The sequence below is a fragment of the Cotesia glomerata genome, linkage group LG3, assembly GCF_020080835.1.
Source record: "Cotesia glomerata isolate CgM1 linkage group LG3, MPM_Cglom_v2.3, whole genome shotgun sequence".
In the NCBI taxonomy this organism is placed as follows: Eukaryota; Metazoa; Arthropoda; class Insecta; order Hymenoptera; family Braconidae; genus Cotesia; species Cotesia glomerata.
The window spans coordinates 10,413,965-10,426,668 of NC_058160.1; the positions used below are offsets into that span (position 1 = coordinate 10,413,965).

The 12,704-nt window shown below is 31.4% G+C and overlaps 1 long non-coding RNA gene and 1 other non-coding gene across 2 annotated transcripts; one reads left to right on the forward strand and one right to left on the reverse strand.

Moving 5' to 3' along the window:
- Positions 1–1,974: 1,974 nt before the first annotated feature.
- LOC123262213 lies at positions 1,975–2,736 on the reverse strand. Its single transcript, XR_006508891.1, has 2 exons — positions 2,636–2,736; positions 1,975–2,538 (listed from the first exon to the last, which is right to left on the reverse strand). It is a non-coding gene; the product is annotated as an uncharacterized LOC123262213 (long non-coding RNA).
- Positions 2,737–12,277: 9,541 nt separating this feature from the next.
- Trnai-uau lies at positions 12,278–12,350 on the forward strand. Its single transcript has one exon. It is a non-coding gene; the product is annotated as a tRNA-Ile (tRNA).
- Positions 12,351–12,704: the final 354 nt, after the last annotated feature.

The following is a 12,704-nucleotide window of genomic DNA, read 5'->3' on the forward strand; positions in this document are numbered from 1 at the left end:
AAGTAAAAACAAGAAAAATATGTTGTTTTATGATTTCAAGCCGTTTTATTGTTAAAAAGTATAAAAAATTGTGAAAGTCATCGTATATTATTTTAAGTTGAACTTTAACTGTGAATAACTTTTAATCGAGTTGACTTAGCGAAAAATTATATCAGACTTTTTTTGTAGGCCGTTCAATTTCCTACAAAAATATCTATTTATTTTTACCACACAATAACTCGTTGAGATACATCAAAATTCAAAAAAAAAAAAAAAAAATAAAAATTCCCGTGTTATTTAAATGAGAAATCAAAAATCATCATGTGACACCTCTAGATATTGATATTAAGAGCTCAAACTCTACCAGAATTTTTTTTTCGTTATCTTGGACGATATTTTTGCGGTAGCTAAAGAAAAAAAAAATTAAAAGTTTTTTTTGGCCCACCCTAGTAAATATGTATATATGAAAAATATATCAAAATGCATGTGGGTACTCAAATGAAAGCTCTTGATGAATGTAACATCGGGATGAGCTTATATCTATGAAATATATATTACAGATATATATGTATAAATGAAAAATATATGTCAATAGTTAATAAATTACAGTGCAATTTAACAAAATTCATTATCTAATAAAGCAAAATTTTATTTATTTATAGTTCACAAGTCACGGCAGTCACATAGTGACTGCAAAGTTGCTAGTGTTTTACTTAAAATATTAAATCCGTATAATTTTATTGTGATAAATGATGTAGATTTATTTATCGGGAAACAAATAACACATATAAAATTTTTAAGGCAAGAGTAACGAGCACAGCCGACGTATAAACTCACCGTTTGAAATTAAATGCCCCTCGAGGGGATAAATACGGTGGTGAAGATAATATGAAGATGTGCAATGGAGTCAGCGTAAAATCAGTAGGGAGTCTTCTTCTCCTTTATCCGGCTCAACTGTTAACTGTTAGTAGGCACTGGTACTCGACTCTTTCCTCATATCATCCTCATACTCACCGATATCCACTCTGCCAGCCAGCATAATATAACTGAGATGATTTTACACTAACGCTCTCGCGACGTCATTGTAAATATCGCTTGCTATATGGCCTCGTAAATATCTACCTCATATATAAATTTATTTATATAAAATAAAAATAAAAATAAAGAGAGCTTGCTTTTAATACCCAGTTTATCTCAATTTTTCTCGACAAATTTTATTTTATTGTTTTGCCGATTAAAATTTTATTAATTTAATACATTTTATTTTACAGCTTGTATTTAAAGTAATTATTATCAACTGTGAGATAAAATTAGTCTTGAACATGCTGGTAATTAAATAATCACCTTAATTTAGTGTTCATTTACTGTACTACGTCCTACGTGAGAACGTTTCGTCTCTCAATTTACCGTATGCTAATTTTCATTAACCTATCACGGATAAACTTTACATCTATCAAATAAAATAATCCACTTAATCTTAATTATACTCACTAACATTCAAACGACATGTAAAAAAATTTTTTGATATCGTTTTTTTTATCAAAATTCAATTTCTATTTTATACAGCAGAATACTTAATATATAGGTAAATATTTACAAGTGGGGTCAACCATTTTAATTTTCATTTTTTGAACGAAACTTCTATTTGATTTTATTGATATATTTTTTTTGAATTTAAAAAAGAAAGTTAATTACCACAATCTTAACAAATTTTCAAAAATATTTATAAATTTTTTAGAAAATCGTAATATTCCACTTTTTTTTTTAATTGTTCATTTTTTTATGTATTTAAAAATATATATATATATATATATATATATATATATATATATATATATATATATATATATATATATATATATATATATATATATGTATATATATCAAAAACATCAAGAAAAGACAAAATAGAAATTTTATCCAAAAACATGAGAATAAAAATTTTTTCCTACTTTTGAAGGTAAAAAAGCTATCAAAATCTTTATTTTTTTCTTTCACGACATTTTTTATCATAAATGCGCCGTAAAAACAAGCAGAATCGAAAAAAAATTGAAAATGTTAATTTTTCACCTACTTATGGCTCAAAATGGGGTTGACCCCGCTTGTAAATAATTACCAAAATTTTTTTTTTTTCTACGATTTAAATTCAAAAATTGTTAAGTTAGTCTTTAAAAATCCGGAAATGTTTCGGGGTAGCTCGGTTTAAATATTTTTCCTGAACCGGTGAGTTTAGTATTTAAAAGAGTAGCAAGTTGGCCAATAAAAGGCTGTGCTTGGGATGACTGGCCGGCTCGACTTGATACAAGAGACAAGAGACAAGAGACAAGTGAGTGCGTCGCCGGCGGTAAAAGAGATCAAAGGGACTATGGTATTGAAGTCTCTGGCCGTTTCCCTTCCTCGGTACCGATCTCCTCATGTATGCCCATACCCGGGAAGTTTTATTATACAGGATTGAGTCCGAGTGCGTGCGCCGGGAATCATAATCAGGGCTCCACAAAGTATCTCCTACGTCCAAGTCCGAGTCTCCTCCGGCTTTGTCCGTCGAGTTGCTCTGGACATCTGGAAGAAGCTCTTTCAGTTTATTTACTCTCCTTGGACTCTTATAAATATAATAACAACAATAGTTGTAAGAATGAATATAGAATATAGAATATACCGTAATAATTTCTTTGTCGAGAACTAAACAAATAGTATAATGAAATAATAAGAGTCCCGAGAGATTTAAACAACTCCGAGTGAGTAGATAAGTCCATTAGTCCTGCTGAAAGACTCAAAGAGCTTCATTACGTCAGTACATTTACTTTATTATTACTATTACTATTACTATTACTGTAGTACTCATTGAGAAAGTTATAAGAATAGCGATAGTAGTAGTAGTAATAAGTATATTTATGAGTAATTCAAATAAAAAATTTAAATATCTCCAGTCCTCGACACCTGATGCACATTCAGGTGCTCGCTCATCCGTAACACCATTTAAAACGGCATTAAATCTTACTATTTAAAATCGATTATTTGGCTCTCGATTTTCACCGACTATTGGATAAGTTAAACTCTGAGAAATTCGAGACGGCCGCGGGCTCTGGGCAGATTTAGAAGGCAACAGTCAACCACCGAGTTATTTATCGTCGCCATTTAGAGCATACCGTATAATAATACATCTTTTGCAACAAACTATTTCTTAATGTCCCAGAACTCACCTAGTTATACTATTTTGGAGTTTTATGATAATAATAATCCTCAGCTATTTCCCGTTCCCCGTTAAATAGTTTTCAGTCTGTCAATCTTTATCTTAATTCTTAACAACTACCGGGTCAGAGTTGTAAATTATTTTATTTTTAAATTTTAAATTATTTTTATTACTGTAATTATTTGAACTAGCAACCTTGCAGTCACTATGTGAACAATAAATAAATAAAATTTTGCTTCATTCAATAATGATTTTTGTTAAATTGCACTGTATTTTCTTAAATATTGACGTTTTTAAAGAATATAAGCTCATCGCGACATTACACTCATCCCGACACTACACTCATCAAGAGTGTACCCGCATGCATTTTTGATATATTTTTCATATATACATATTCGCTTAGTGTGAAGCCGTGGTGGGGAAAAACTTATTTACCGTCAGCGCCACGAGTGGCTATATTTGATACTAAGGGGGGCTGTTTTTATGTTTCGAGTTAGCTAAATATACAAGCGAATTATTATTTAAAATTTATTTAAAAAGAAATACATAAAATGAGTCACAAAAGTTGTTGGGTTGTAAGTTGTAAGAATACAAGTAGAAAATGTGCTTGTCATTATTATAAATTTCCAACAGCTAGTTGGAAAATAAATCAAAGGAAAAAATAAAAATAAAAATGATAAATTTAATCAATAAACAAGTTTTCCCAGCTTTATTATTGAATTGTAATATGTAAATTTTAGTAAGAAAAACATAATCTATTGTTTTGTACTCAAAAAGAATCAGTACTTTTAATTTGTAAAATTTTGAAATAATGAAAGATTTTGATAATTTCGTTTAATGAAAATTTAGTTATAAAAAAAAAATAATTAAATGTTTACTCAAGTTTTATTATAATTTTAATTTTTAACTTCCCGCTAAGAAAATCGAAGATTTTCAAAAATCGGGAAGTTATTGGTTTTACCCCGTTTTTCGAAAATCGAGTTTTCATCAGATCTCGACGTTTGGAGGTCCTAGGAAGCTTCCCTGACTACTTCCACGAGGTTGTCACTATGTGTGTATGTGAGTGTGTGTGTGTATGTGTGTGTGTGTGTGTGTATGTGTGTGTGTGTGTGTGTGTGTGTGTGTGTGTGTGTGTGTGTGTGTGTGTGTGTGTGTGTGTGTGTGTGTGTGTGTGTGTGTGTGTGTGTGTGTGTGTGTGTGTGTGTGTGTGTGAAAGTATGTGAACTGCTTATAACTTTTGAACGGCTGATTCGATTTTATCGTGGTTGGTGCCATTTGAAAGGGCTTGGCCAAACTTAGATTTTGAGTATAATTTGAACCGATTCGGATCCGTAGATTTTGAGAAATCTTGAAAAAACTAAGAAAAAAAAATTTTTTCAAATGTGGTTTTTTTTGGATAACTTTTAAACGGCTTCACCGATCGATTCCAAAAACTAATCAGCTCTAGACAATAAAAAGCCACGTCAATTGCCACCAAGCTGGTCAAAATCGGTTGATTCGTTCGAGAGATATCGTGAACGAAAGAAAACCGAAAAAAGTGTTTTTTCGGCATTACTCCGAAATTTTTGGTTTGATCAATTAAAACCTGAAAATCACTTATGAGGACGATAAAACTGCGACGAATGCCGCCAACCGCGTGAAAATCGGTTGATCCGTTCAAAAGTTATTGCGGTTTGAAAATTCCAAAAATAGTGTTCTATGAAACTTCTATCAGACTTTTGAGCTGGGAGAGCTCAAATGCATAGAAATATTATCTCTTTGAACTCAGCGAGCTCAAAATATCACATAAATTAGATTTTGAGCTCAAAAATCTCAAAAATATCATAAGTACAATTTTAAGCGCCCAGGTATGGAATTAGCGGGAAGTTGCAGGGGTGGCCTTTAGGGTGAACCGTTTTTCTAATTTTTATTTTTAATTTTTTTCTATTTTCTTTTTATTTGATTTCAGTCTGACGTTAATCAATCTTTATGTGTGCTAACTTCTATGCTACTTTTTCGGTATTAACTATACTTACATTTTATTTTTTAGTGCACAAGAACACTTTACGGTAACAAATATTTACTATAAATACTTCCTTTAATTAATAAAGCATTCTTTTATTTATCATTTAATATTATTATTACTAACAGCTATTCAATACATAATAAAATATATTACAATAGCCCCCTGTAGTTCAAACGTACCATGGCGCTGAAGTCGCGCACAGAGCGAATATATAATATATATTTTAATTATATAAGCTCATCTCGATGTTACACTCATCAAGAGCTTTTATTTGAGTACCCACTTGCATTTTGATATATTTTTCATATATTCAAATGAAAGGTCTCGATAAATGTAACATCAGGATGATCTTATATCTTTAAAAATGTCAATAGTTCATAAGATACAAGGTCATTTCTTAATTATGTCTACAGATAGAGCATTTTCGAATGTAGCCTAAATACTTATCATAATAAATTGATTATCGGTGAGAATGATATGAAACCTTGAAAAGGCACAAATTCAAATCAAGATCTTTGCAATGACACTAAATTTCACTAAAAAAACCGATTTTATTATATGACTATCCTGGACACTAAATTTTTCTTATTCTCTTAATAATATAGATTATCCATTTTTTTAGATTAAATAAATTAAAATGGCTGTGTTACAGGTCTACTCATAAAATCTCTACTCACAGCTATCAACGACATCTGTACTCAATTACATTTTTATTCGAAATTATATTCATTCAGTCACAACTTTATTCAATCAAATCTTTACTCTGATTCAACTTTACTCAATACACTGATAGAAGGATTTGTTTATAGTTAAAAATATTTGTTAATATTTAACAAATCATTTATTAGAGACCACTTTTTAGTCCTTAACAAATATTTTTTAGTATTTAAAAAGATTTATTAATATTTAATAAATGAATATCAGATTTATTAAATACAAACAAATGATTTTAAATACTAAGAAATATTTGTTTAATACTAAAAAATGGTGTCTAATAAATGATTTGTTAACTATTAACAAATATTTTTTAATACAAATAAATCCTTCTATCAGTGTATTACTTGGTTTCAGGTAGAACTTTAATCAGTTAAAACCTTACTCAAATTCGATAGTAGTCAATTACAACTTTGCTCAGTTTCAATTGTATTCATTTTCAAGCCTATTCACTGAATTTTTAACTCAATTACATCTCAATTCACAAAGAATTTATTCACTTATATTTATAATCATTTACAACTGTACTCACGTTCATCTCTACTCACAAATTTATGGTTAATTGATAATATAAAAATTCGTGAGTAGAGATGAACGTGAGTACAGTTGTAAATGATTACAAATGTAAGTGAATAAATTCTTTGTGAATAGAGATGTAACTGAGTTAAAAATTCAGTGAATAGGCTTGAAAATGAATACAATTGAAACTGAGCAAAGTTGTAATTGACTACTATCGAATTTGAGTAAGGTTTTAACTGATTAAAGTTCTACCTGAAACCAAGTAATATTGAGTAAAGTTGAATCAGAGTAAAGATTTGATTGAATAAAGTTGTGACTGAATGAATATGATTTCGAATAAAAATGTAATTGAGTACAGATGTCGTTGATAGCTGTGAGTAGAGATTTTATGAGTAGATCTGTAACACAGCCATTAAAATCATTCACAAATTTTTTTATTAAAATAAAAAATATTTTTTGTTACAGAATCACTCAATATTTCACCAAAAGGATAATCATCATTGATCTCCAGCTTAATAAAAAAAATATCCTGAAAATTTCTCAAAAAAAAAAAAAAAACTTCACACCTGAATCCAGTTTTATCCTACCCAGTTCCAGACTCCAGAACTAATGTAAGTCACAGCCTTTCCTTAAATTAACTATTAATCTATCTTTCCTCTCAATTCATTTCCTTAAACAATAATCGGCAATAAATAACTCGGATACTAAACTTAATCTAAAAGGCACCTATCAACACAATCTAAATTATTTCTCGTAGCAATTAAAAAAACGAAAGTAATAAACCATTAGATTTAATATAAATTTTTTTTAGAATATCGATCAATCTGTAATTCCTGATAAAAGTAATATCAGATGATAGGAGCGATTAAAAGGTAAATCGTCCGGATCCCGTAAAGCATATAGGTATAGGTAGTCGCACATAACACGGTGTATTGGTAACCTCTCAACACGATGAGTCATTAATGAATAAGGCTGGATGTTGTATAGTGTAGAGCGTATATTGCATACATCGGTCTCTTACACACCTGCGAGGAGCCGCGATATCTGGTTGTATACGTTTTACACGCGACGCCTTGATACCTTGATGCACGATCCTGTTCTCTCTCTTAGCATGTACGCGGTTATTTTTCTTTCATTTTCTCTGTACTCTAAACTGAGTACCAAGTCTCCTCTTATATTAACACAATCTTATCTTTCTCGTGCACTTATCCACCTATAACTATAACTCCATTATAAATATATAAACACATACATATATAGCAGTGTATTCTAATACATAGAGGCTCATACTCCCCGGGATACTTCTCAGCATTCGCAGAAGCCGTCGCTACCGAATGTAACAAACGCTCTTGGACCGACATATGCACTTACTAGTCCTTAGTATTTTATATTTATTTATACTGCTACTCATGTAATATAATACAACTGTTGATCGTGTATTATTATTACACTTAGACTCATTCGATAAAAAGAGGGAAGCAAATGTAATAAAGCAGTAGGGTTTGCCATGAGAACCCAATTGTGCGAGTGACCTATTCCGATCCAAGGCCTCGCTAATCGATTGCCTCGCGATAGGTCGATACAATTCGATACCCGAGTTATTCAGAGTATTTCGCTATCTCGTGTGAACATTTAATAACTACATTTAGCATTATTATTTTGTTATAATAATGAACGTACATTGCAGACACGGTGATAATTGATTAGGGAATTTATTTGGAAGTTCAATCAATTGTTGAGATATATGTATTATATGTTATTGTAACATATTGACAAAGACTTAACATTTACATTTGAGAGGAAAGTTTGAGCGCTGGGCTCTTTAAAGCGGAGGTTAATTTAAATAATTGGTGACGGAAAAAATAAATTACCGATAAGTTTTTTTTAGATGACAGTGTCTGGGTGATTGTGACACGAAATTAGTACCGGACTAATTTACTTAAGAGTTTTCGAGGGTATTAAATATTTAAATAATAAAAAAGAAATATGGGGCACATAAATATTAATAATGATGAAAAAAAGCGTTAGCATAATCGTTGTAATACACCGTAAAAGACATAATGGAGGGCGTCAAAGAGAGCGGATCAAATTGAACCTGTCCTGAAGCTTCTGGACCCTTTCAACGTCCGTGTCGGTGTCGGTGTCGATATAATGTATAATAAAAAATCTACATTATATAAAGTTAAGGTAAGAGTGTGTCGATATGTGGATATGAATAAGATACTGTCAGAAGCCGGGAGGCCTTGGGCCAAGGAATAGGTCACCTGCTCTCCGATCGGATTCTCGAGAATAACTGATTCGATAATTCCACGGCATCGCGGCTCAATCTCACATCTTATCCATATATAAATGTATATACACGTATGCTTTACTCATCCTCCAATCTCCAATGAGTAGTAGGTATTTTTAATCGAGGTAATTGCATCATTGCGCATATCACTTTTACATATTTTTCACAGAATTATCTTGCTCATTAACTCATTACAAACGGAGTGTGTAAGAGCCATACCACGCTGTAGATTATTCGATCTATCCATTTAACTATATTATTTATTTATTTATTATTATTATTATTATTTTTCGTGTCCTCGATGCGCTCGATTTGATGCAGAAACCATCCGAGTAAAATAATGATAATAGCAACAAGAGTAATGGATTAAAAATATAATAACAAAGTATGTAATATAAATACTTTCGCTAAATGCCCCGAGGTGCTGGTAGAAAAGTTGACGACCAACACCAGACCGTTTGTCTTCCGGTATTATTATTATTATTTTTATTAATACGAATAACTGATCGTCTTTTACCCTTACCTTGATCTACCTGTTCCCTGTTCTTCTTCTCGGCCGTGACAAATTTTAAATTACCCCCTGTGCGATTAAGATTAATTGAATTTTTTTTCATAATTCACTCTGATTATGGTACTTACATACTTTTGGCAATTGCCCAACTCTTTATTGCTTTAATTTATTCACTTACTTTATTTTTTCCTTCGTTGAATTTCCGAGAACCGACATTATACGATAAAAACTCTAATTATTTTTATTTTTAAATATTACAAATTATTTATTATTTATTACTCTAGTCTAGTACTCGCAAACGGCAATTATTATTTCTTTAATAATTTATATAGTTTATATTACCTATATTAACTTCATATTTACCGTTTTTATTTAATTGATCAGGTTTACAGTGATTTTATTTACTTTTTTCCACCCACTAGAGGCACCTAAGAAGTTGATAATAAATATTTAAGCAAAAAATAAATTCTAGTTTTTAGACAGAAGTTGTTAAGAAAATAATGAGATTCATCGGATAAAAATATGATAGCAGATAATTATAAATAAGTAATAAGTAAAAAGATAAAAAATAGTAAATATAATAAACACTACTGTATTAGAAGCTTCCCACGTGAGCTCATCGTGAACATTAATTGAAATGTCACTTGGAATAGCGACATTTTCACGCTTATTTGCTGGCTTCCTGGTTGCGCCTTATTAAAAGGTACACCACACCACAAATATTAAATTAACATAGCCATGCGGGATAAATAGAGTGCGAAAGACTTGGATAAGAGATATTAAACACCGAGAAAGTATTTATTTTCTTTCTCCCGTGTCTCTATCTCGTGATGTGGCTCCTTTCTCCTCCGCCCTCCGCCTCCTCTATATATACACACACCATAGACACTCTTACATATCTGCACTAAACTTTTTAGTTAACTTGGTACACAGTACCAGCCTTGTGCCTTGTGTGGATCGTGCATTGCCAAGGGGAAATTTATCACCATAGAAGCAATTAATGGGATTTTTCGCGTGTCTCCTTTGCCCTCAGTTCACGATCCTCGTGCTCATGCCAGCGTGCTCACGTACTCAACGTATTAACTTACAGACACTACATTACCGGGTTGTTACATCACTTTTTTTTTCTCTTCTTTTTTAATATTAATATTCACTAAAAAACTCATTCAGCCTTTTTTTTCACGGCCCCTAAAAATTAATCTTATCAATAATTATTTTTTTTTATCAAATTTTATTTTTATAAATGAATATTTGCGAGTAATTGACCGCTTGATGAACTTGCTTTTTAAATGAAACTTGTATATTATATGTCTGTGTGAAGTAAACGACAACATGAATTAGCGAGTGGTTCGAGAATCAAGACCATTTATTTCCATAACGGGAGTAAAAGGTCGAGAGTAAATAAATATATAAATTTGTAATGCGGTCTCTGTTATTACCTAATAATAAAATTTATCAGTACAGTATAATATAAAAATAAATATAAATTTAAAGATTGTTAATGAACTTTTACAGAGCGATTTAATATAAAAAAAAAAATTCCAAAGATCAAAATCAAATGATTTAAATTCGATATATTAAGCGCGAGGATTTAGCGCGAAATAACGTCAGCGAATTCAAGAAGATAGGCAAAAAAATAAAAATAACTACAGAAAGCGTGCGCTCGAGTTTGACGTTAATTGGCGGTAATTACGGGGCGAAGCCGCTTAATTAGGCGGAGGGATTCCAAAATTTATCGGCGACGGCGTTATCCAGAGTTGAGATTGCGGACATCGGGGCAACAACGAGCTCAGAGTACGGAAAAAATCGGGAGAATGAAAGAGGACTCGAGAAATAACGCAGAAGAGGTAAAAGGATCGCTAAGTCAAGTTCCAGCGCTATCAGATCAACCGATAGAGCGTAGAGGCGTTAAGCTCATGCTTTTGTCGTTAATTAAGCGACGCCACCGCTTGAGGGCGCTGTCCGATTTAATTCAACGGCAGCACCTGCGGGTTTTACTTTCGATCTCTGAAAAATACTTTTAGTCTTTTTGTCGCCTTCAAGAGCCAAGGGGGTTAAGGAAGAGGCGTGCTCTTCGAAGTTCGAAGGACAATCTGCCGTTTGGAATCGGCTCACGAGACTTGAGTCCGCAGTTAGCCGGCAAGTTCCTTAAAGAGGTGTTAAGGCGCTTGTAACCGAGATAGCCGTATCGGGAAGCGCTAATCGCGTGTCTACTCGATATCCAACACCCACTACTGTACTCGGGCTGGGCATGTTACTCAAATACTTTTCGTAAGCCCTAACTCTTAATCACTTCTCTTTAAATTATACTGAATTTTATTTAGAGATAAATATTGATATGTTATATAATCCATGAGAAAATAGATATTTATAAAACATTATTTCTGATTAATTTTAAATTTATTTCCTTGTAATATTGTCGTTAATTTATAATCTTGTTATACTCGATATTTTTCCTCATTATTCAAATGATATGTATTATGTATCATAACGTTCATTGTATTGTATTTATATGTGAGGAAAAATAAAAATAACTCGACGATAAATCGGTTTGGTAATTCGTTTGGATGTCATTGCCAAGATACTCAATACACTTTCGATAATTTAAGATCACTTATTCCGTGTATATATGAGCAATAATCGTGCATATATATGTATGTATAAATGCAAATCGTTTGTCGATTGACTCTGCTTGTCAAACTAGTCCGCCCACATTACATCCTATCGGATATACTGTAAGTACTGTACAGTGTACACAGAACGATGATTTATCGTACCGAGAACAATACTTATTGCGTGATTTTCCGGGTACAAATAATCATTAAAATTATTTTATTGAAGACCTTTTTTTTGACACCTCACTAATTGTTTTATTTATTAGCCTCCCTGTTAATTGTTTTCACAACACTTCATCAATCATACTTGCCTCATATATCCCCTTAAAAGTCCTTAAAAGTTTGATATATTTTTTTTGAGCAAGCAAACATTTTTTTAGCCTGATTATTGATTAGTCGGGGTAAGTGGGTGGTTTTGCAGTTAAATAGTTCAGACATTCCTTACAGCTCCTAAGTCCCGGTAGCGCAGATGGCAGCGCGTAAGTCTTATAATCTTAAGGTCGAGAGTTCGATCCTCACCCGGGGCATTATTTTTTACTTTACCGTTAATTTTTTTCAAAGTAATAAATTAAATAATAATTAAGAAGAAATTTTAGAATTGATTGTGAGAAACAAACAATTATTTATTTAATTAATTATGAGACAAGTCTATAAGTCAAAAATAAAAATATAAATTTTAATTTGATAGTTTTACGTATCGAAGTGTAATTAAATGAGTTAAATTGATGAATTAGTAAAAAAAAGTGTGTAAGAAATGAAAGATGAAAAAATAAAATTGAATAATTTTCTCCCGGAAACGGAGTGGATCTAAAAGTGAAATATTAAAGTAATAATGATAATGATAATGATTATAATAATAAAGATAAATATTAAAAAATAAT